The 21,163-nt window shown below is 49.3% G+C and overlaps 1 pseudogene across 1 annotated transcript in view; it reads left to right on the top strand.

Moving 5' to 3' along the window:
• Nucleotides 1-21,163, top strand: part of LOC144721904 (histone-lysine N-methyltransferase ASH1L-like) — a 106,415-nt pseudogene that overhangs the window by 37,444 nt on the left and 47,808 nt on the right. Inside the window, exons 4-5 of the transcript XR_013585998.1 lie at nt 12,595-13,162; nt 18,659-18,943. The product of XR_013585998.1 is annotated as a histone-lysine N-methyltransferase ASH1L-like (transcript). The remainder of the gene's footprint in view (nt 1-12,594; nt 13,163-18,658; nt 18,944-21,163) is intronic.

Here is a 21,163-nt window from a genome sequence, read left to right as displayed (position 1 = left end):
GAAAAGCGAAAAAATGCACATTCAAACTTACCATGCATTTCTCCAAAGGTTAGTGAGGGTGACCCGTGGCCATGTATAACCACTTTGGGGGGTGTCTGGACACCCGCGACCCTCCCCCCACCACCCCCCTGTGTCGCTCGATAACCCCGCCGTAGCGACACAGGTGGTGTCGCGCCTGTTAGGTGCCGTTCGCCGATTGACACCGATTTGGTTGGCGGTGTGTGGGGGGCGGGGGGGTGACGTATTTTTTTTTACCGTGGGCAGCGTGCCAAATTGATGTCGCTCCCCAGTAAATACGCGGGAGATGTTTTTTTCAAGTCTCCACGCGGTCACTGTTATTCGCCGTAGGGGCCCCGGGGTCCCCCGCGAGCGAGCGGAGTAAACTGCCGCGGCGGTATTGCTGCGGGATGCGATGGTTTATGACACACTTCCAAAGTGGAATTGATGGTGCGACAAGGGTACGCGTTCTTTCATGAATCAAATTGACTCCCGGCGAAATCGGGGTGCGGGGGGGGCACAAAAGACGATGTGGCCTGGCGGAGGCCAGGGAGGGAGGGTGGTGGGGGTTGTGTTTTGTGTTTTTCTTTTTTGTTTCGCACGGAACCAGCCGCACGTTGTGTTCGCGAGACACCCCCCCCCCCCCCATTGTACCGTGGGCCTTGGCGCAGGCTGAACAATGACAATGCAGCCCTCGTAGCGGTCATTCGGTGTTTTGTGGCCACCACCTCTATGGGTCGGGCGAGGTTTGTTCCTCCGCAGTGAAAACGTGGGCATGCCCCGCCGCCGATAAAACCGCAGCGAGCGATAAGAGATTAGGGCCAATAATCTGCTCTGCGCCCAATTTGTTTTTTCTCACCCAGTTAATAAACTCTGGCAGCTGCGTTTATGGGGGCGCATGTCCTTGGGAGGTCCCTGTAAGGTAGGAGAGGGATTTTCCTGCAGATTAGAGCGGATCTGTCGGGGTTTTTTTTTGCCTTTTGTTGGTCCGTGCAACAAGCCGCACCCTGACAGGCAGCGTTTATTAGTGAGAGATGAGAGGGCTGCTGCTGTCGCTGTCGTCTCTGACGTGTTTATTGGAGGGATCGTGTGAAGGAAAATGTCTAATAATGGAAAGGTACACTCTGGTGTTACTATTATTGGCGTCGATTATTTATTTTTCATTTAAATAAAAAAATGTCTGACGCACGCAATTTTTTAAAAAGATATTTCTTTGCTCAAGTGCTCTCATGCGGCTGTTTCTGCTAAGCGTTATGAAGAGACACGTTCAGTCCTTTCGCAGCTGCAGAGCTCGTGAATGCGGAATAGCGATCGCTGCGGCTTGAAAAAGCAGTTTGAAAAAAGCAGCTGATAAATTTACGCGGCTAGACGGCAGCTGCGAAAACAAGAAAGTCGCGGCGCAGGGCGACTTGGGGAAAGAAAAAAAAGACCCCCGCATTTTTATTCATTTGGCTGCGTCCTTTGTTGCAAATAAAGCTAGACACCTCGAGGGTCCGTGAGGGGGGAAGGAAAACCGATTGGCCGTCCCCCCTCGCGGCCATGAATTTCTTCAGATTTGATTTTTTCGCCATCCAAGTCGCGACTTGGCGAGCAGATGGACTCCGTGCGAGCCTGAGAGGTCAGGGCAGACCGGACGGCTCTTAGCAGAGCGGTCGGGCGAGCGAGGCGGAGCGCGTCCGAGCCAGTGTCGCTCGCCGGCGATGGGGATCACAGAACAGGAGGTTCCCCTTGGGTCACGTCAAACTAGATCAGAATAAAAATCTTTTATTTAGACTGGAGGAGGAATCCGATGAGCTATGAAGCTCTTTTTTTCACAGATGCCCGGTAGGGGCACGGGGTCAGCAACATTTACAACAACAGATGATTGAAAAAACGGTCCGAGTGCAAAAAAGGTAAAGCAAGTGACTTGAAATAAATATTTATTAAGTACATAAATTGCTGCCAATATTTCAGCACCAAATGCAAGCTTGGGCTAGGCGTCACAGCAACAAAAACAGTTCCACACCACACCAAGATAACACACAGTCCCACAATTAAATTGCGCATTAACATTTTACTATCGATACACAGGTAAAGATCAAAGAGGTTGTATCCAACAACAACAAAAAAGAATGAAGGTAGAACTGGGCAGGCAAACAAACAGTGCGTTTTGTAAATGTGGATTTGGAAATGAAATTCTCCAGTTACCTTGACATGACCTTGCAGGAGAATGTCCAATTGACAGCAACCAGTGGGAGCTGATTCGAGCCAGGTGCTGGCTGGAGAAGGAGCTCTTATATGGTAATAGGTTAGGATGATGACGATGGCCTTGTCGAGCATGGTGATAATAATGACGGTAACAATGACCATCATCACAGGTTCAAGGAACGCGAGCAGCATGACGCATTTTAATGAGGTATTTTTCTAAAAATTTGGCGGTATTGTAGGATAAATAAATGTGACTTTGCAAACATCGTCTGGCTTGGCGTACGACAGAATTGGCCAAACGTCACGGAAAACGTGGCGGGAGCCTCCCGCAAATGATTCTCGATACCCATTGAGATATTTTTTTTATTTTCCCCACGGGTAAATAAAAGTGTATTTTTCGTCAGACACAAATGGGCAACACGATTCAACTGCATTTTGTCTGTGAGAAGTGTGCGCCGACGTTGCGACGAATTGCTGTGGCTCCCGATGTATACACGGTGGGCCCTCAGGGACTGAACTATTGGCCGTTGTCAAAAGCAACCCAGAGTGACCAATCGTCAGAACCGCATCCAACGGACGAATAAAGTGGGCCAAATAAAAGGACTGATTGGCGAAGAGATACATTTGAGGGAGCGAATGAGTTATGGAGAAAAGTGAGCAACTGAGGGAATGAATGAGCGAGTGAATAACCGTCGGAGTAATTGTAAGGATTAAATGAGCAAATTAATTTACTTAGGAAAGGGTGAATGTGTTAGCGAATGAAAGCATGCATGAGGTAGGATATTAATAAATGAGTGAATGAAAGTGGGCACTTATAAATTAATTAATGGAGCAAATGAATGAGGGAGTGAGTGAACGAGTGAGCAAACTAATGAACACGAATGAGTAAAAAAATGAATGAGCACACAAATGCATGTGGGAATGAATGAATGATGGAGCTCACGAACGAGGAAGCATGCGCGCAAAGGACGGAACAAATTAATTCATTAATGGACTAATTAATTCATGAGCAAGAGACCAATGAGCGAGCAAATTAATGAGATAGGGAGCAAGTGAATGAGCGAGTGGATAAGAGAACAGAGCGAGCGAGTGAATGGGGGAAGGAGCGAGCGTACTGGCGAGCGAATGATTTGTGCACATGCTCATTTGACCCGCCACTAGATTGCTTGTGGGCGCCGCGTGATTGGTCGTTGTTTATCCCTCTCCTCCTCCTCTCTGGGTCGGTCGGTGACCCAGCTCGGAGAGCGAGCGGTGTGCGTGCTGTCACTGCTAACCACAGATGGAATTTTCCATCGACTCATACGGGAAAGGAATTAAAATTGCCAGGAGCGTGCGACGGCTTGCCTGGAGATCAGCGCTCTTGCCTTCTGATGCCCGCTGGCCCCTGTAGCTGGCCACTACACTGCAGCACGCACTTTTAAGTGAGGATAATCTAATATTATGTAGCACGTACGTATGCGGTGCATGGAGAGAGTGAACATACAGCGTCTGTTTACAACGCGCTTACTGTAGACCATTATCTGCACACTCGCCTATTCGAAGATATTTGCTTGTTTACGATAAAGAAGAGCGGGCTTGGCTTGGAGGAGTCACGGCGGAGTGGCAACCAAAGGAGGGAATTGCGCCTGAGTTTGTGCCCACCATGGAGATGGAGCATTGAAATTAGCAGGAGGCAGCTTGAGGGTTCTTTCGTTCAGCAGTGGATAGACTATTGATGCTGATGATGATGATGACATATGTAAACCATTCAACTTCTCTTGTCCGTGCTCATGTTGGGTGGTGCTATTGTTAGAGCCTCGTTTTTCCCCCGCAAAGATTTACTTCTGTTATCCACGCGGCTATTCGCAGGTAGGCACGGGTGGTAGGATACGTCTGCGGCAAATGCCGGCTCGCTCCTCTCATCTCTGGATAACCACGAAAATAACCTACGAGTTCGGTGCTTCCAAAAAGGGACGCTTCTGTGACTTCTCATCCATGACTAAGCCCGGATAATGTGAAAAATCGGGGGAGCCCATATCATGGGATATTTCCACAGATTCATTTGGTGGCACAGATATGGAGGTACAGAGCAAAATCGTTTTTAGTGTAGTGTAGAGTAGTGAGCTTACGTTTCAGGCAATGGCCCTTTTTCAGATCTAGACATTCTGACATTTCCTTGGAAGTTACTAAACGCGACGGAGCGCGTGCACGGAAGCCGGCTCATGGCTCTTGAGAAGGAGAGCAACGGGGCGCGAGTCTGAGCTTGCATCCCGATGTCACGACTTGTTTGCCCGGATCACCATCAAACGACGGTGGCGGACTCGACCTGGGACGTTTCACCTCCGCAGCGATTCAATGAAATTGTCACCGTTCTATTCAACAATTGGTCATGTGAGAATAGGTTTTCCCCTTTTATCTGGCAAACAAAACAGGTGTTAAGATGTTAAAACACCAAACTGAAACCTTTTACAAGGAATCTTGTGGTCAGAATGCAAACAAAAAATATACTCTGATAATATATGCATTGTCTTTTAAACTGATTGGTCCACACCAGAGACAGCTTTCTTTGGAGCCTAGTCTCAAACGGTGTTAGACCAGAGGATGCCAAAAGACCAGAGGGGAAAACCTGTTCTCATATTTGGGTGCTGGCAAAGGAGGTCCCATGCAATTGGTCACGTGTTATTTACTTGGGTCTTCCTTTTGACTCATTTCTACTGCCCCATTTGTATTGTTGCTCATTTTGTTTTGTCAGTGTTATTCACCCACATCGTCGGTGATCCCTCGCAGTCGAGGATGATCGAGGATGATCGAGGATGATCGTCTTCCATCAGTGTCTTATCTGCGGATCCGAAGACGGCCAATAAGGCAGACTATCCGGGATGGACAAACCCCGTCGAGCGCCGCGCGTTCTCGAGCGGGACGCGTGGCCCCGTTTCCGCTGCTCTTGCTTTGCCTCCTCCTGTCATCGCCGGGTTTCGAAGACCAAAGTCGCCGAAATACATCACGAGATAATTTTGCGTGTGAGTTGCAAACAGTTCGATGTTAAAACGCACTGCTCGTGGCACGTATCGTGCGCAGAAAAAGCGATTTATTTTCGACGAGCCGTTGTGTCGCCACGTCTCTCCGTGGGTAGTGCGGCGAGCGCGAGGGCATTTGGCGTCTCTCTGCTTGTAACCTGCGCACAGATGGCTGCACGCATGAACCCTGAACGAATCCAGCTTCTATCTTTAATGCCGGCGTTATGAGATTATTTGGCGAGTGGAGGCGCATGCAAGCTGCTGGCAGGGTCTAAATTTAAACTTGATGAGGTGTTGCTGTCTCTGAGAGAGTGTGCCCTCTGTGCCCACTGTCTTTGCTAATGGCTCGGTAAAAACAACCATGCCCCAGTACTTGTGTGCATTTAAAACACAAAGACGAAGATCCCCCGTTGTAGCGTTTAGCAGACTGTTGGGACAAGTGCTCCTAGTGAGCACCTATGAAAGCCGGCATGGCACACGAGGGGGGTGGGTGGCCGCCACCACGCCCAGCCGCCTTTGTCTCCCCAATGGTGATGTTTACACACCGCACCAAGCACCGGTTCAGATATTCGTCACCGTTGCTGCAAGCAGTAATCATACTCAGGTGTCTGGGTTCGTAGCGCAATGCGCTGACCACTGCACGACTGCACCCCCATATTAAACACACACATAGCGTGTCACTTCATAATTATCAGCAGTGGTCAACCCGCTGTTGGATGAAGGCCTCCCGAAGCCGTAGCCATTTCTCAAGGTCCTGCAATGTAATAACACATCTGGCGCCTGCGCGCAAGCTGGTTTCAACGCTCCATCTCCATGGTATTAGTATCCACAGAAGCACCGGGGAGTGGGAGGGATGATACATGCTTGGAATTACACTGAGAGACAGAGAGGGAGAGGCACATTGATAGAGGAACGTTAGACGCATCGTATATTGACCGTTCGGCAAAGTCGGCACACCTGGGCCCGGGCATGTCACGAGATGGAGATGATGGCCAATGGACGAGACTGGTGATGAAGTGGCAGCCAAAGGAGGGAACGTGTCTGAGAGAGGATGACCACCCCCCAAGGTTGCATTGATAATGTTAGATCCCACGCCGGAGTGAGATTAATTGTGGCTTCGTGGGGACTGTGAGATTTCCAGCGCGTGTGGAGGTCTTCATCCATCATGTATGTTGCTGTATATTGAACTTCTTTCACAACCGTACATAGCCAACCGTGCTAATCGGAGGTGCGGGGGAAGGACGAAAAACTAAACACAAAAAGCAGTTAAATTTCGATTTAAATCTTTCGTGACTGCAGGGATTCATATTCTTGGTTCTTTCGGTAAAGTCACGTAGAAGGGAAGTAATAAAATAATAATAAATAAAACACTCAAATTATCACGACGTTTTGATTGCAACACAAGCAATCATCATCAGGTGTGAAACCCACAGCAAGAAAATGTAAAAAACCGCCACTTTTTCAAATTTTCTTGTTGTGGTTTTCACTGAAAGAACCAAGAACACAAAAAGCAGTTGTAAAGAAATGAGTTTTCAATCTAGTTTTAAAAGAGCATATGTCTAGTGGCTTCCTAATATCATATTCTTAGGTTTTTTCGGTAAAGTCACGTAGGTAAAACATCAAAATTAATGAAAATAAAACAAAAATCACGACGTTTCGGAGGCAACACAAGTCTCCGTCCTAATCTGGCTGTGACGGTCCCACCTGATGACGGAGACTTGTGTTGCCTCCGAAACGTCGTGAATTTTTTTTATTTTATTTTATTTTCATTAATTTTGATGTTTTACCTACGTGACTTTACCGAAAAAACCTAAGAATATGATTCCTTGCAGTCACGAAAGCTTCAAATCTAGAATTCCTAATATCATTTAGCATAGTTGGTGAATGATGATAAGGAGGAGTGTATGTCTTTAATAATAATGTGAGGAACGGTAAGTGGAGTTCGAACTTGGGCATGCATTCATGTGCTTCTCTTTCACATTCCTCTTATTTTTGTTGTTTGCATTCCTGCTATTTATTACTGAATATTGGCACCCTGTTCGCTTGGTTCAATATGCACTAGCAGAGCCCCATCGACAATCGCAAAAATCACGGGCTTATCGTGGCGGTGAACTCTCTCACGTGGTTGAGCAAAGGTCACCGGACTCAACTGAATCCGCAGTACGCACTCGTCCACACTCTCAACATGAGAAACCCTCATATCAATGTCCCTATTGCCCGTGGCCCCTATTATCCGCAGAAAGCTGTGGGGTCCATGGAAACTCTGAATGTTTGCACCATATTCTGGCGATTTTCCGCAATTACCTGCGTTTAAGCCCCGCGCGTGCGGATTAAATTTGCGGATAACCCCACGGATAATAGGATGCGGGATGTGCAGTCCCACCGCATCACAGAGGCGCTGTCCTGTACATTAAATCGAATAATAATTTCATTAATAATTTCCAGCTATTACTCAATCCACTGCTGGATGAAGGCTTCCCCGCATACCTTGTCCGGTATTGGGGGGGTGCTTGACCATACTTCGCCGTGCCGGTTAGCGCCGCCACTACCGCCTTGGCCATTCTTAACATTTAAGGCGCGAGGTTGCAAAAGCGTCTTGGGCTGCGCGTGTCGGTCCGCACCGCGTCCCTCCCCCACGACACGCCGCAATTTGGCGGAGCTTTGGCCGGGCGATCGCGACGGGATGCATTTCACACACTTGGCATGGGCACCGGCCTCTCCCGCCGTCCCCTTTTTTGCCATGCCGCGAGCCCCCGGCGTCGTCGCCTGCGGTATTTGCACACGCGCCGTAAATCCCGCCGCTCCGCTCCCGGGCCTTCAGCCCTCCTACCCCGCACGAGGGGCTCCCAATGGCAACCGCCGGGCCGCCTTCGCCCTCTGGTCATGCATTTATTCCTGCTGCTGCTGCTGCTGCTCGTACGTTCATTTATTTAGTTTGCACAGACTGGTGGGATGGCTTTGGAAGTCGGCGGCGGGTGGGGTGCAGGGAGCTGTTGGGGGTGGGTCGGGAAAATTGCTTACACCGTCATTTCTAGCGGGGGAGAGGACCACTTAGCAGTCTGCGACGAAGGCAGCCTTTGTGCGTCGTGGGTCAGGTTCCTTTTGTTATGGTTTGCATTGGGCATGAAGCTGTGGCTGCAGCGAACATTTTTCGGGATATATATATTTTTTTATCCACCAACGGGGGCCACTAAAATCATCGTCGCCCTCATCAGCAGCGTGTTTCTGAGACCCTAAGACGTGCCGGACCAGCTGATACATATCATTCCCTCTGCCTGCTGAGAGGCCATTGCTGTTGGGCGACAGACCTAATGTTAGTCATTAGCCTTTATCTGACCAGGCGAGTGCCTGGGGATCAGACACCGAGTCTCCTTTGTCAATCACGCAAGAATGGAATCGGCCAAACATCCCGCCGCAGGACCCTCTTGACCAGCGAGGCTTTCGTGGGAAACTAAAGGACAGGATCATTATTATTTGGTAAGGCAGACTTGGAAGTAATGCAAGGCACAATACAAACTCACGGCCCGGCAGAGGTCGCAATCGGGTACCCGATACCCGTACCCTACCCGATACCCGGCTACCCGTACCCGGCCGGGTACGGATACCCGTTTGCGACCCTGGTGCGGCCGGGTACGGGTACGGGTAGGCCGTGAGTCACTGGTGAGTAACCGTTTGTCACTCATTTCGGGTAGGGTACGGGTACCCATTTGTGACCCTGGTGCGACCGGGTACGGGTACAGGTAAGGAATCAAAACCCATTTGCGATCTCTGCGGCCTGGATAATATTGTGCAGTTGGACCAGTGCTGGCCAGCGGTGTGCCCGTCGCCTTGGGCCCGTCGCCTTGGGCTAGTGCCGTGCGAGGTCCTCTGGTGTGTCATGGGGTTCTACCGTGGGATGTCGGGCGCGGTGTCTGACGTTCCGCTCCGCTTGCGTGGAAGCTTTTAGAGTTAATTTCCTGAAGGAGCTCCCAGCATGTGGAGCGAAACGTTGGACATCGTGCCCGACGGCAGGCGGTGCAACACGGAAAGGCAACAGAGAGACACACGGCACAACCGCGAAACCTTGTACGGCATTAACGCCGTGTAACGTTTGCGATATGAACTGGGGGTCGGTGCCTGTGAACCGGAATGCACGCATACGGTCCCCGTATTCCCCAGTCCTTTGCGCAAGCTCGCCGAAGCCTTTTGTCACTACGCCTGGGTGTGAATGCCATAGCTGATTGGGAAAGCAAGGCGTTTAACATCCCCATGCGCGATTATATATTTATATATTATTTTTTTTAATGACCCGACTCATGCTCTGTCCCAACCTGCCTCTGCCCCGTGGAGGCTCTAACCAGTTACCCACAGGTGTCACTCTCATCACTCACCCCTGTGTGACCTCTCCCCCCACCCTCTAAAGACAGAGATCCCCTGTATAGCCTTAACAGACTGTTGGGGCAAGTGCTGTTAGCGAGTAGCACCTATGAAGGCCGCCATGGCACATGAGGGGGTGGGTGGCCAACACATACCTGTTAACCCACACGGTTTAACCCGTGTTCTTGTACAAGGAAATTTCCTTTTCAGGTCCATACGGCGTACAGACGTTTCAATACGGGCAATAAAATGTTTGTCTGTTTATGTTTCTCCCTTGTGATGGGACTTTGTAGGATGAACGTTGAGATTTATCAGGGCACGGGGTGACCTATAAGGTCTGAATTGGTCTGTAATAATGTAGCCACTGATAAGGGGTTGACAGGTATGCCAACACCACAGCTGGCGACCTTTGTCTCCCCCAGTGGCGGTGTTTACACACCACACCAGGCGCTCATTGGAGGCTGAGTCGACCTAAGATGAGCCCCAGGACCGGTGCAGATAATCATCACCGGTGTTGGCCCGTGAGCTGGAATCGAACTCAGGTCGCCGATCCCCACCCCCTACACCACTGCCGGATGAAGCTAGTGCGGGGCCTGTAGCATACGTTATAAAGGGGCCCTAAATAAAATAAAAACACAAATATTAAAACACATAAATGTTTTACTTGCATAGTAAAGTAATTGTATTTATGTATTTGCCATACAGCCAGATAATACGACAAATCGCTAACCTTTCATAAAAGTTGAAGGCAGTATAGTACTATAGTAATAGAGCAAGGGCAGAATCCCTGAACCGGAATTGATAGCTCGAAAGCATTTAGTGCGGGGCCCTTGAAAGTGCGAGGCCCGTAGCTACATATGTAGCTACTTTTGCTACTAGGATAATGCGGCACTGCCCTACACACACCACCTCACACCGTCCACCCACACCGCCCACCCTCCTCCTCTGGCCGATTGTGGGACACACGACCACTGCTGTTAGGCCACCATTCCCACCGGAGCGAAAAGTCCATTTAATATTTCGCGCTTCGCGACCAATGGGCGCGGTCGCCCTTGGCGTGAAAGCGGCACCGGCTGTCGTGCCAAGTCCGTGGGGCGCAGACAAATGCGGTGCTTAATGTGCGCGCACAAGGCTTCAATTATGTTGTAATGCCGCTGTTGAATAATTTGTCAGATATCGGTAATTTGAACGTTTCGTAATGTTTTGGGGGGGTACACGTATGAATGTAACGATTTACCTCCCTTCCTCGAGCAATGGATGAATTACGGTGATTCGAGGTCACGATTCGTGGTGATACTTTCTTTTCCATTGTGATGCGTGTAACGTTTTAACAGTGTGCATCTATCGCATCGACAGTGCCATTTTTTTTTTAGTAAAATAAATCTCAATAATATATTATTTTACCAATGATTCAACACAAGTTTAGGAAGCAATAATTATAATAAATAAGTTAATAATTGTAATCCCTCATTACAAGCGTGGCATCGGGGCGAGCGACGCCGATTGGCACTGTGGCCCTGTGAACATCCCTACCGGGGGAGGTGATTTTAGCGGCCAATTCGACAATGCAAGGGTGCACGCTGTCTTTTGTGTGAACACAAGAGAGAAAATAACGCGTGCACGAGCTTGTGATTTCTGTAGAAAATATTTTACTGGAAAAACCCAGACTGGAAAAATATCAGCTCTGCCACCTGGAGCATGTTCACTATGTTCAGTATGAAAAACTAAATATTCACTTCTCCCCCCCCTGCCAACCCCAGAGAATTTTAAACAAAAAACGTTTGCAGAAGGTAGCGATCGCTACTGGCTGCAGAGTTCACGTGAACCCTTTACCGCACACGTACAAATTACCACGCGTATACAAATTGCAAATGTTCATTCTCTCGCACGCGAGGATATTAATGAATCCAGAGTTCAAGAATCGATTTTAATTGACAAATTGATGCGTCATTACACCTCCAGTTTCCATCGCCGCTGCCAAAAATCCGTGGCCCGCGGCGTTTCCCCCTTCCCGTGCCTCCTGCACTTATTTTGTTTATTTTTTGTTGCATTCCATTCGTATGGAACACCGTGTAACTTGACGGCAGTGACGTGCGCGGGGTAACTTTCATAAATCGGGACACGGATTTCAGCCAAGTTCTGTAACCGTGTGTGTGCGTGCGGTCTACCTAGGCAGCGGCAGTAGAGGGGTTAGCACACTTCGCTACGAACCCGGCGACCCAAGTTCGATTCCCTCTCGCGGCTAACACCAGTGATGATTATCTGAACCGGTCCTGGGCCTCCTCTAGGTCGACTCAGCCGTAACTGAGTAGAAGGTGTGGTGTGGAAACCTCAGTACTGGGGAGACAAAGACGACCGGGCGTGATGCTTACCACCCACCTCCTCGCATGCTGTGCCGGCCTTCATAGCTGCTCGCTAACAACCTTTGCCCCAAAAGTCTGTTCAGGCTATACGGGGGGAAGGGATCTTTCTTTGTCTATCCAGACAATAACAAATCCTATTTGAAATGATCAATATCAGCCTGCATAGCGTCTATCGATGTTTATGCACAGCCCTTTTATCGATCCACTACTGGATGCCCCCCCCCCCCCCATTGCAGTCCAGTGTGTCCATCCACCTTCTTAAAAGAGTTCCTCATCTCTCGAGCCAGTGGTGTAAGTTCCACATTCCCATGGCAGGGGCAGATTAATCCACAGGACAACCACTTTTGGCACCCCATGAAGTGGCACTCATTTTGTTGACCCTGGAGGGGATGAAGGGCTGCGTCAACCCCCCCCCCTTCCCCGATAGACATCACACCGGGTCTGGCGCTCGAACCGCGAGTGTCTCATGTGCACAACCGGGATCTGTGTGGGCATTGGCTCGAAGCTTCCTTCCAATTAAAAGTCTGTGTGCATTGCACATGCGGTACAGTGAATTGCAAGGAACGATGGGAGGACCGATAGGTAACACTGCGGTCGCAATCGTGCCCCCTCTCCTGTCTGTAAATTGCCTTCTGTGTGCATCTTTACTCTGATCATTCCTGACGTTCCCTTCGCTTTGTTTCGTTTGTCAGCAGGACGAGAAGCACAGGACGACAACGACGACTTTTCGGGCAGGGCCCGGTGCGGAGGGCACCTGGGCAGCGCCAGCAGCGGGGCCCAGCGGCCGGAGAGAAGCCACTGTGACTTCACCAAAATCCTGTCGACCAAGCGCAGCCTGGACCACCTCAACAGGATCCTGCGCGTCAAGAAGCTGCAACGGGCCTCGCTCACCGGCAACAACGTGGTCAAGCGGCGGCCCGGGCGCCCACGCAAGCGCCTGTCGCCGTCGCCACCGGCGACGGGGCGCACGCGTCGAGCCGCTGCTGCCGCCGCCGCAGCCGCGACGACGGCGGCGGCCGCGGTGGATTGTGTGGGCTCCCAGCGCGTCGCCACCGGGCGAGGGGGGGCGGCGGCGGCGGTGGCGGCGGCCGGGCGCGGCGACGACGCCGTGACGGACACCATCGAGTGGGTGGTGCACGGCGCCAGGAGGCAGCGCGCCGAGCACAGGAAGGGCGTGAAGAGGAAAGGGAGCCACGGGCCGTGGACTCGGGAAGTCGCGGAGAAGAGTCCTGCACGGGGGAAGGAGCCGGAGGCGGACGGCAGGTGAGCGCTCAAGACGGAGGAACGCCCACGCGCTGCCGATTGAAATCGAGTTGCAGTTGGTCGAAGTGCGAGTGAGGAAGTCGATTTCTCACGGTGCATGCCAGCTATGTGTAAATTACGTCCCAATGTTACGTTTAGGCTCATTGAGAGAGCACAGCTACGTAAACGGAACAGGGAAATTGAGAAGAAGGTGGCAAAAACGAGACGCATAGAATCGATGTTTGTAATCGAATGGTTGACCCCGAGTTCGTGACTTACAGAAAACAAAGAGAAACGATGCAAATGGTAAAATCGACACCAAGCGAATGGATGCTCAAATTGAATCGTGACCCAAAATTGTGACGATTCATCAAATGTCTGGTTAGGTGGATGCTTACATTGCTGAACATTCAATAAATTCAAGTACAAATGTGCAGCTTTCAGCGTTTAGTTTTTTTTTGTGCAGAAACCGGGTTCGTTATTTGACGACAGCGTCCACCCACTTGCGGGAGGTTCCCAGTCCGCGGGCACCCAATTCGCGGTTACACAACCAACATAAACCCCGACAACGTTCACGGTCTGAGGCAGGCATTCATCAGCGTAAAGCAATACTTTAATCGCGGTCTCGGTGGCTTTTTAATGTGACGTCTAATTTGGGAGAGTCTTGTCACGAGGGGGATAACCGTACGACGTAACCATTAGCACACGGGGCTTTGCGATCCGGAGGGTTGCCATTTCTATCCAAACTCCTGACGAGGCAGTTGGAAAATTGGGGGCCGAGTTTCGGACGCCGCCTCCGGCCCACACGGCAGCAGGTGGTACACACGGGTACACAACGGCAAGTCGATCGGCGTGCGACCCGCGGCGGGGTGAAATGCGGATATTCTTACCTCTTCCGGGATGTCTGGCCGGCGTGGAAGAAGAGCCAAATATACTCCGGAGGAGCGTATAGGCCCCTTCCTCCAGCAGCGGAGCGAGCAAGGAGGTCGCAGGGCTGCACCTTTGCATCTTTTACCATCGAGGCGCCTGCGCGTGGCGCCGCCCGCCTTGGGCAGTACCGTCGCCAGCGCGCGTCGCCACTGAAACGTCATCAGCTGAGGCATTGTGTGGATTCGGCGCAGGGAGTAGGGTTTCCTGGGTATAAATATTGATTTTGAATGCTTAAACGGCCACCCGCATCGCTTACCGCGGCAATCCCCAACATTATCGCTCTTTAAATATGACTGTAATAGTTTTGCGTGGCAGTAAAGCCTGAGTGGTGAAGGGCAAATCGATGCGCGCGCTAAAATGCGGTTTGAAGGTCCGTTTCGTTTAAGGTTTTAATTTAATTTTGAATATTGCCGTTTTAAATTGCGTACATTTCATATAAATAAATAAAATATGCATCGATCGTTTTGCAACGGTTCATGCCCTCGGGGGAAAGTGAGGGATGGAGACAATGCAAGTTTTTTTGGGGTTTAAATCAAGATAACCTCTGAAATATAATAGAAATAATAATGCACAGTCCCACGTCAATCCACTGCTGGATGAAGGCCTCCCGCACCGTGGCATTAAACATAACATTTGGGTATGATTTGCATAAATCTTACATCATTGATTCCTTCGCGTGCAGTTTGACGATAGCGTCATTTACGTATGTATATACTATGTTGAACTTCTCTCGCACCGCACGTAGCCAACCGTGCTAGTCAGAGGTGCGGGGGAAGGACAACAAACTAAACACAAAAAGCAGTTCTGAAGAAATGAGTTTTCAACCTAGATTTACGCGAGATTCGACTTCAGTGAATTGATTCGTCGTTGTTACGTGTCAAATGGAAAAATCGGCAGAGGCTTTTATATTCAACTCCATTCCGGAGAGGCCTTGGCTGCAGCCACTTGTGCTCACGTTACGTGACCAGCCTCGTGGAACGCTGAAAGCTGCGATCGTTGCCAGAGCAGTACGAATGGCGTGGGAGGACGAGCGATTTGGACCTTTAGGGGTTGCGATTGCTCCACATCGCTCACTCCCGCGGATTGATTTACGCAGGGAGTGTGCGCACTCCCTCACACAAACGCCGGCCCCTCCTGTATCACCACCCCTCGCACTATGCCAAAGCCACCGAGTCCTTCTCCACTCGTACGTACGCATGGATGGATGTTGAACGTCCACAATATAACGACGACGATCATAGAACGAATCATCTACCTCCTGCTTGTCAATCCACTGCTGCATGAAGACCTCCCCACCCCGCGTCAACCATGGGGGTTGTTTATGTGACCATACTTCACCCACGCTGGTAAGTGCGGGTTGGTGAACTGTGGGTGGGAGGTTGCCCAGGACCGGGTCAGACACCGCTCGCCGCTGATGTCAGCCGTGGTCGGCAATCGACCTCGGGTCGCCGGGGTACACGGCGCAGTACACACATCGTCACCACCCGCGTGCAATATTATAATTCACAGCACAGTAAATGGTCCCCTTGTTCCGAAGCAGGTGATGGCCTACCGAGACACAACACCACTTTTGAAAGTAAGATCTGGGGAATTTCATCATCACGATCCATGAGCAGATAGCCCCGTAGGTGTCCACTGCACCTTTCGCGACCAATGTCATCCATAATACAGGTGTGTTGGGTTACATCGTGTAAATATAAATGCGTCGTTAAACCCGCCACCATTTATTTCCACTTACCTCAAGTAGTGGCTCATGTTTCCGGCACCAATCTCTCATAATGTCATCATCAAGCCATTATCTGTGAGGTCTTCCTTTCTGTTCCTTACGTTTTTTCCGAACAACACACGTTTAATTTTCCTGTTGTCATCCATCCTACATTTGTGTCCACATAGACAATTACCGTAGAGAAAAAACTATGAACTATAATTTTACATAATTTAGTTAGGTTGGATTTTAGTTTAGAAGTTTTTGGGCAATTGGTGAATTTCAAATTAAATTGTTTATGAAAAAAATGTATGCCTTTCATTCAAATAGGATGGGTTTAGAAATTGATATATGGCTAATAAAGTACATGCCATTTCAAAAAAAAGTATTCTACTTATGAATCGGGTATATATAACAAACAAAAAAATAATTCATATGTATTCCGTCAATTAATGCATTTATGAGACATTGAAAACATTTTCAAATTTAAAGCAGATTTACGTGATGAATTCTATCCAATCACAGACAGTTATAAGCAGGAAACTCCTGAACAAAAATGGCATGTAAATCACATCACACGATGCCAGCGGTGGCCTCTAAAGAAGAAACAAAGTCTGTTTTGGAAACTGTTAAATGTCGCAGGCTATGCGTGTGGCGAAGCAAACCACCTCCTGGTGTGTGGATCCCACACGGCACTCGAAGGGTTGATGCTGTAGCTCACGATACGCGCATGGAATTGCGCGTGTTAAATAGCGCGTTTGTTCCGCGCTATTAGTTAGCTTGAGCCGTGCATTCACTGGAGGTGCTGCGATTTACCACTATGTTTATGGGAAAAAATCGATTCATGAGGCGGATCACATCTCTGTATCATAACAATTCATTGAATCCCGAGTGGGAGGGGGAAATCGTCTTCCCAGAGTGATTTATATTTTACCAGATAAGGCCCACTGAGCTATATACAGTAGCTCTTTTACATAAACGACCTGGCCACAAGTGATAGTGCAACGAAGTGGCTTATCATGTGGAAATCCACGCCACCACAGGGAGAACATGCAAACTCAAAATATACAGGTGTCAGGGTCGGGATCAAATCCACGACCTCCTGCATACTATGCAAGAGAGTTAACATATCGCCACCACGGCGTCCCTTGAGGGAGTTCGAGACTGGTGGCCGTGGTTGTCTGTAGACTCGCTCACTGTTTCTGACTCGCTGGCTCAATGCGGCTTTCCGAGGAGGGAGAAAGAGAGAGAGAGAGTGACACGTGCACGCACACAGATCCGCGCACAAATTCGCGGAGGATGTGGGATTACTCTCCCATCGGGGGGGCGGGGGGGAGAAGGGATTAAGTGGGACACCGCACAGTTTATTTCAGGTTTCCAGCACTTGCAAGGGAGCTAGTGGCAGCCGCGGTGGTGCGATATGCTGCCAGTATAATCACCGTGGGTATGAAGGAGGCTTATTCCACATGTCAGCAACTGGGAGACTTGAGTCGGCCTTTTGGTGTGGCATTTGAAACAAAATGGTATCGAATGTTCAAACGTTAAGAAAAAATATGCGAGCAAATGTTTTGTTTTTGTAAAGAAATAGGGAGCAATATTTGCTTCTTGGCGGGTTTAATAAGCGCTGAGAAATTTCAGACGTGCGTTTTATTCGTGCCGCGCCGTGGTAGACGTTGCTGACGCAGGGGTTCCGTCGACTGTTGTGCTGTGGCATTTTTTGAAAATTGTTTTTGTTGGAAGAGTGAAATTCTCGGTGGCCATTACTGGCCGCTGGCTGCTACGGTGCTCCTTTAGTCCCCTGCCAAATGGCGGGTCTTTGGCTCAACCCTCTCCCTCCTCGTTCTTGGCCGATCTTTAGCCGGTACCAGTTGGCGTACCTGCCATGCCATGTGGCCTCAGGCAAAGTACGGCAACAGTAGCGGGAAATCGCTTTACATTTGTGAATAATTCTTACTTATTGTTAGAACTTTTTTAACCCGTATGGTTTGTAAGGGTAGAAGGTTTAGTGTTACATTATATATATAAATTGTTGGCAATCCTTTTTAATTCCATTGGATAAAAGCCTCCTAATGCCATGTTAGCAATAGAGGGGTAGGGGGGACGGGGTCGTTGAGCATACTTCTCCACGTCTATCAGTGTGGGTTGGCGAAGGGGGTAATCCAGGACTTGTTCAGACGTCACTCGCCAATGATTAGTTCGCTTTGGCCAGGAATCAAACCCAAGTCACTGTGTACACTGACCTCCGATTAGCACGGTTGGCTACGTACGGTGCGAACTAATTTCAACGTATATACATACAATCCACCAACATTTGTGAGGGTAAAAGCATTAATAGCTCGTTATATCATGAGGCGTTTAGTGATTCTCCGTTTTCCCGCCACCCGTTGGTTCGATTAAATGTCACGATTCAATGAGTGCAATCCAGATTCAATAATAATCAATCCTTTTTCTTTGCAATTGTGGTGAATGTAGCGTCCCGAGTGGTTACGAGAACCACTTGTACCACAGCATCTACGAATTAAGAAATAATCCATTCTCAAATGCAATACTATGCATGCATTGATTTTCATTGGTGAATTTGGTGCGTCATTAAATGCCCAGTGTTAATTTGATTATAAGCGTAAAAGATCACACAAAGCAATGGAAACATTAACACCTACGAAAATACATTCAAACCTTAGATTTTAGTTGTTTTTTTTCCCAGGCTCATTCGAACACGCGAGGACTCAACCGAGTTTTCCCTTCGTACTCGCACTTGCAAAGGCATCAAGTTCATTCCACCGAGCCATCCGATGGTCAAACGACATCTTTGTGACGGTCACACAAATTTCCCGTCCCTTATGTCCACCTCTTCCCACCCCGTCCTCTCGTTCCCGGAGCAGCTTGGACGGGAAAGACAAGCAGATAGACATGACGGCTGGCGGCGGCGGGGATGGCGATGGCAGCAGCGGTGGTGGCGGTGATGGAGAGAGTGCGGAGCGAGGAGCTGGCGCCGGTGGCTTCGAGACGAGCGAAGAGCCATCGCAGCAGCTGCCCAGCAGCCCGGCCTCCCCGCCTCTGCTGGACCTAACCATGGCCGAAGATGGCCAGGGCCGGAGGGGGCCACGACTGGCGAAGAAGAGATACCAAACCGCGGGCCTCTACTCTGACGTTTACAAGCAGGATACGTAAGTGTCAGATGATTGTCTGGTGCTTGTTTTTCTTCCTGTGTTAGGGTGATTGCTCGGTTTCAGGCTCCGCAATGTTAATAAATTGTTGATTCTAAGATTAAAAGCGATTGTTGCTTTTGATGGGGTTTTTTGTGCTTTGAAATAACTTGTTTCTTGCGTACAATCGACCGCGTAAATCGCGACAGTTGAATTGTAGAGGGATTGAGGTGGGGTATCATTGTTACATGCCTACAAATTATGTTCGGATTTAAACAAAAAACCTCACCGCATTCATCACTCACACTTTTACTGTACTCACGTGTATTGGATGGCCTGCGAGGCAGCGTTAATCAAATGTGGTGAGTCTTTTTGTTTTATTTATGCTTGTGCACCTCCGCCAACGCCATTGATTGCGATTTTGACATGTATATTTATAAATGCACATAATCCCTTCTGCTTCGCAACACCCTTTTATTATCGCTTTATATATTTAAAGGAACTCTGTGAAGCATCACGGAAAGCTCTTCCATTTAAGCAACAACAAAAGTTCACGCGGGCAGATAACCGCAATTTTGCACGAGAAAACTTCAAATGCCCAATTGTGCACATTTAAAATCATTTCACTAACTAATGTCGCGATCGCGCAGAATTTTAATTGACTGCTCGTTACTTTCAAGTTTTTCTCGGCGTGAATCAAAGCAGCAGCGGAGGAGGAGGAGGAGGGGTGGGGGGGAATCCTCGCATCTTCGATTTGGGATTTAATTTCTAGAAATCCTCCAAGTCGCGTGATCAAACGATTTTTAAGTGGTTTGTCGAATTTGTGTAATGGTGTGGGCCTCATTTCAGACTGATCTCACAATTAGCTCAGCGCTTCCTTTCATCAGCGTGCCGCCTCCAAGGTATTTGAAGGCATTAAGCCTTCAGTACTTAATGGGTCTACACGTCCACAGCTTCGCCCTTCATTGCCTCGCAATTACCGCGCGCATTTGCCTTTGCCGTCGCTCAAGAAAAGGGCGTGAGCGAGCGAGCGAGCGGACGAGAGAGCGAGAGAGCGAACCGGAGACATGCACAAGGAATTGAAGCCAAGCACAAATCCTGAATCTTTGTCCTAATGCGATGCGGGATGGCAAAGTGGCCGCCTGGGAAAGAATGTGGATCTGCAAGGCCTCACACGACCCCTAGAAGCATCCAGAATTCCTCAAACCAAGTGGGTTAACCCGTGCAGTTTAGGGGGGGGGGGGTATGCGCGTGGGTGGCTGGCAGGCAGGGAAGTCGCGGGGGCGCAGGCTCGCAGGGGTTGCGTGAACGTTGTTTGTTTAAGCGTGGGATTTGCTGACACTCTTCCCCCGTCGTCGTCGCAGCCATCGCCGCCACACAGAAAACGCAGCTCCGCTCAAACGTGCTGGCCTTTGATGAGCTACCCAGCATGTTGACGTTCGGCAAAGGGTTGTTTTCAAATTCTGTGGAGCGTAATTATTTTAAGTACAATGTAAACGTTATTGAAAAGCTTCCTACCCGCAGAATGTAATTTTTTAATCGACGTTTTTTTTTACTTGAACAGTGCGTGCTCGTTGAAGTCGAAAACAACATTGAACAGGAGCATAACAACACAGACATTTATTGATCAATACTGCTTCTCAAGCACACGATGCATCCATCGAATAGCATGCATGAGCGTCGATGACTTTCAATTTGTATACGTTGTATGCAATTTGTTAAGATGACCCATCCAGCCACTCGAGACCGCTACATTCACCACAGTAAAAAAAAACATTTATTCCTGAATAAAAATCACTTCCACGAATCTCAACAATTAATCGAGTGACAAGGAGGGGGTGCGGACCACGTGAGCTCACCGCACGCGTCTCTACTCGTGGAAACGATGCGCGCTTTGGGCTGCCGTGACTTTGATCAGAGTTTGGCAGGTGCCGAAGCTTTGCGAAAACTTTGGAGGATCTTGTCACGGTAAATTGCCACTGTGTTCCTCGTGTAGGCAACACAATCGCTTGAGCGACTTCCGAATAGCTCGAATAAGGTCATTGCCTCTCGGCAAAAAAAAGAAACCCGAGCGCGCGTTCACGATTAGGCCACCGTCAGACAGTGTGAGGCACGCGTGAAGTGAAAAAAACATCCCGTACCCGTTCTCGGAGCCCATACAACGATCTCTGCGGTGGTGAAGAAAAAATACATTCCTCACGGTTAATTGTTTAAGCCTTCCAGCCAGAACCCCGGTAAACA

Source organism: Lampetra planeri, chromosome 13, assembly GCF_965212315.1.
Source record: "Lampetra planeri chromosome 13, kcLamPlan1.2.h2, whole genome shotgun sequence".
Taxonomy (NCBI): domain Eukaryota; kingdom Metazoa; phylum Chordata; class Hyperoartia; order Petromyzontiformes; family Petromyzontidae; genus Lampetra; species Lampetra planeri.
The sequence above is the reverse complement of the archived record's forward strand: the minus strand, read 5'-3'. Positions and strand labels throughout refer to the sequence as shown.